Source organism: Eschrichtius robustus, chromosome 3 (genome assembly GCF_028021215.1).
Source record: "Eschrichtius robustus isolate mEscRob2 chromosome 3, mEscRob2.pri, whole genome shotgun sequence".
Taxonomy (NCBI): domain Eukaryota; kingdom Metazoa; phylum Chordata; class Mammalia; order Artiodactyla; family Eschrichtiidae; genus Eschrichtius; species Eschrichtius robustus.
Genome location: NC_090826.1, coordinates 39,366,930 through 39,371,346, shown reverse-complemented (window position 1 = coordinate 39,371,346; position 4,417 = coordinate 39,366,930). Strand labels below are relative to the sequence as shown.

General features: G+C 50.9%; 1 long non-coding RNA gene across 1 annotated transcript; it reads right to left on the bottom strand.

Moving 5' to 3' along the window:
- Window positions 1-963: 963 nt before the first annotated feature.
- On the bottom strand, window positions 964-3,835 carry LOC137761049 (uncharacterized). The gene is made up of 3 exons (XR_011073387.1): window positions 3,641-3,835; window positions 2,500-2,653; window positions 964-1,802 (listed from the first exon to the last, which is right to left on the bottom strand). It is a non-coding gene; the product is annotated as an uncharacterized lncRNA (long non-coding RNA).
- Between the last annotated feature and the right edge of the window lie 582 nt (window positions 3,836-4,417).

Sequence of the window (4,417 nt, the reverse complement as noted above, 5' to 3'; positions counted from 1 at the left end):
AAGTTTAGAGTTCACCTCCCTCACCCCACCGTCATCTAGAGCGTTGGCTCCCAGCTTCCCGCCTGGCATCCTTCTTCCTCCACCGCACCAGGCAGGCAGGCAGGCACAGCCTCCACAGCAGTCTGTAAGGCAGAGATCCCCTAGACTGCCCCTCTGAGGCCCAGGAGGGCAATCACTTTCCCCACCCCAGCCCACCCCAGCCCACCATATGTCTCCCTAAGGACTAGAATCCATGGAAAAGTCTGGAACCTCAGGCAGGAAGAAGGAAGGGCTCTCCCAGAGACAAGAAGCAGCATCTGGAACAGTTTCTGCTTTGGAGCAGGCGTGCAGTCATTAGGAGGGCTTTGGCCTGTTTGGGGGCAATAACTGCATATTTTCTCCAGGGTGCATCATTAACCGCTTCTGCTCAGAATGTAATGAGTGTGTTTCCTATGAGGTGGGGATGTTTACACTCCTCCCAGGCCTGCCTGGGCTGCTCTTCTGTCATCTGCTTGGCCTTAGGCTCCAGGCCTTCCTATTTTTAGATGGATCCAACAGCGTTAGGACCAGCCGCTGAATGCAACTGTGAGCGTGGATTTCGTGATGGGACCAAGGACCAATGGGGCAGCCTACTAGGGGAAGAATCATTCATTCCAGGGCTTTACTGTGGTCAGAAGTCACTTCTTTTCATCCCTGTTCAAAGACTCCACCCTGGGGATTTTCCAAGCTTTAAAAAGTGGAGTTTTTTCTTGTTTTCCCAGAAGTTACATAGGTGGAAAATACAAATAAGGTCATCTCCTGTGTCCCCTCCCCTCCGGCCCCAGGCAGCTACTTTCTCTCATTCTCTTTTGGACCCTTACAAAGGCAGGTTCTTCTGCCTGGAATGCTCTTCCTCCTCTCTCCGCACCCACCCCCATCTAAAAAACTCAGCTCCCGCCACCTCCTCCAGGAAGACTTACAAATGAGGATATGTCTCCTTCTCTGACATCCCCACAGTTTTTGTGCTTCCCTCTGTCACAGCCATTACCACACTCAGTACTGAATGGTTGCTTAACTCCCTCCCCTGCCTAACTCTGAGTCTTGAGAACCGAGGATGGGAATTATTCCTTTGCCAAGAGTCTCAGTGTCCAACATAGGGCCAGGGACAGAATAGATGCACAAGGGATGCTGACTGACTGACTAATTGATGGAAAGAATAAATTAATGAACATAGTAATAGAGCATCAGAGATAAAGGGGGAAGGATGCAGCCCCATTATTTTTTTTTTAATTAATTTATTTATTTTTTGGCTGCGTTGGGTTTTTGTTGCTGCTCGCGGGCTTTCTTTAGTTGTGTTGAGCGGGGGCTACTCTTCGTTGCGGTGCGCGGGCTTCTCATGGCGGTGGCTTCTCTTGTTGCGGAGCACGGGCTCTAGGCGCACGGGCTTCAGTAGTTGTGGCATGTGGGCTCAGTAGTTGTGGCTCGCGGGCTCCAGAGAGCAGGCTCTGTAGTTGTGGTGCACGCACTTAGTTGCTCCGCGGCATGTGGGATCTTCCTGGGCCAGGGCTCGAACCCATGTCCCCTGCATTGGCAGGTGGATTCTTAACCTCTGTGCCACCAGGGAAGCCCCCCCATTATTTTATAGATAAGGATACTGAGGCTTAGAAAGGGAAGGGAGAAGGTATTATCAGGAGCTGTTGGTTCGTGGCAAGGATGTAACTGGATTTAGTGATGTCTGGAACCAAGTACTCAAACATCCTCTTCATGTCAGCATCACTTTTCCAGACCACTTTCTCCACAAGGTTGGGGACCTGGCTGTTGGCAAGCTTCCTGCTCTCACAGTTCTGCAAACAGAGACAAAAGGGCAGCAGTTAGAAAAAAGCCCCCGAGAAGCACTTTGAATGATCCAATTTGGGACCCATGCTCACTCCTTGCAAATCACTATCAGAGGATGGCAGCCCCCAACTAAAGGAGAAGCAATTCTCCCAGACACATGAAGGCATCACAGTCATGACCCTTGGGGGAAATTGCTGTGAGCAGGGCAGCCACCCCAATTTAAATCTACGAGTCACTAGCATTTCTTGAGCATCTCTGTACCCAACCCTTGTAAGATATTTTCATGCCCATCTCTTACAATAACTCTGTGAGGTAGATATCATTATCCCATTTCATAAATGAGAAAACTGAGATTCAAAAAGGGTAATTGGCCCAAAGTCCAAGAGAGTTAGGGAGCCCAATAGAACACTTAGACCCACCCTCCTCGGTGTACAAATGAAGAAACTGCAACCCCAAGAGGAGGGTAGGGACTTGCCTGAAGTCACAGAGTAGGTCAGTGGGATAGTCTGGAACTGGAATTCATGAGCACATAGTCACATTACATTATCAGATACGTAACAGGCATCTTTGGGGTATCTGCTCTGCTCATGACAATTCCTTTCTCTCAGAACAGACCACTCACCAACCCCCAGGACTGTGAGGAATGAGACTCCCAGAGGGGTAGCCTGGCAGCCGTGTTAGCACCATGTGACCCCATTCCCCTACCAAAGCTGACTGGGCCAGAGTGGGACACCTGCTCCAGTTGGTCCAATCACCCTCTCTTGGAAATGTGGAGATTCTTTCCACATGGCTGGACATGATGGGTGCTGTGAACTGTCATGTTTTCCCCCATCTGATCAGAGGGGCAGAGAAGGCCAGTCTGGGAAAAGAAAAGAGCAAAGAGACAGAGATAGAGGTGGGGAGAACCCCCCCCCCGACCCGGGGTCTTGAGCTAGGTCAAGTCCTTTCCTGCGTTAGGTCACTTGAGTCCCTTGTAATCAATCCCCCTTTCTTTGTTTAAACAGACTCTAGTGGATTTCTTTCTTTTTAATTAATTTTTATTGGAGTGTAGTTGATTTACAATGTTGTGTTAGTTTCTGCTGTACAGCAAAGTGAATCAGTTATACATATGCATATATTAAACAGACTCTAGTGAATTTCTTGTTGTGAAAATAGCATCATTCTACAGCATGTGACAAAGCACCTTTACTGAAAAGGGGTCATTGAGTGAAGCCACATGGTTACTTCAGGCATTTCAGGTGATCTGATGAGGAGGCCACAGTGAGGTGGAGTGGTTAGGAGGGCTTCCCTGGAGGAAGCAGGACTCCTCTGTCCTTGTAGGATGAGATGCATGTAAGCAGGGCGAGGAGAGGCAGGAGCACATCCAGGGAACACTTGAGATGATGCAAGAGAGGCTAATTTGAAGGAGTCGAATGTAGGGCCAAGCAGGGCAGTGAAGTAGCAAACAAGAAAGACAGTGGTCTTCTGGTCCCCTAGGAGCCATCCAAAGCCATCCGAGGTGTCCGGCGGATGCAGGGAAGGATTGGGAGGCATTAGCCCCTGGGAGGGTTCCTCAGGGCTGGTTACAAACCGAATCGCTGTGGTGAAAGCAATTACATCCCACCTGTGCTCTAGGCTGACATCAGGCATTTTGCCATCTCCTGCCGGCCCCTCACTCTCCCGCCTCTGTGACTTTGCGCAGTTCTACCCGCCTAGGAGCCCTTCCATCCAATCTCAGCCCAGCTTAAAGGCTACCTTATCCCAAAGCCTTTCCTGTCACCACCCTCAATCCCCAAAGTGTAATCCAGGTTTTCTTTCTGCAGGTTCCCTCTTGGACCCTCTACTGTGTAGTTTATATAGTAATTACCTGTGCAAGTATCTGTTGTCCCCAATAGAATGTGAGCCCTGAGGCCAGGACTCAGATCTGATTCATCGCTTCTCCGTTGCTTAACACTGGAGCCGGCCCACAGTACGCGAGAGTTTGCCACACGCCTGAGTGTAGCCGCTGTCCACGCTAACCACGGGAAGAAGTGATGTGTTTGCTGCCTCCTACCAACCTCCCTCCCCCACTTACCAATCAGGAGAGAGAGCAGGATGTGAGTGAGCAGGGATTCGTCATCCCATGGTGGGGGGCGCTGTGGAGCCGGGAGCTGTGTGTGGATATGCGTGTGCGTGTGTGTGTGTGTGTGTGTGTGCGCGCGAACACGTGTATGTGCGCGCAAACACGTGTATGTGCGTGCAAACACGTGTATGTGCGTGCATGGGTCTGTGCTGGCAGCTCTCTCTAGGTTGTCAGTCAAGGAGGGCTCCTCCCGGAGCCTGGCAGTTGGCAACACTAGTTGTGTCACTAGCTTTGTCAGCCATCCCCCACCCCAAGCTTCATTCTAGTCACATGGTCCTATGATGGGTCAGCAGGCATCGGCCCGGAGGCTGATGGGAGATGTAGTCAATAGCTCCAAAGCCAACCCCGTTTGGCCCGGAGCCCAGGAGGGGCTGGGGCTCAGCAGAAATCAGTCTAATCCTCTGTCACATGCTGCCCCCAAAGGTCCTGTTCATGTCGGTTAACCTGCAGTTGACATTCAGGTTGATTAGATGCTTCCCTTCCTCATACTGCTCCCCAAGGCTGTGAGGGGCCAGGAGAGAA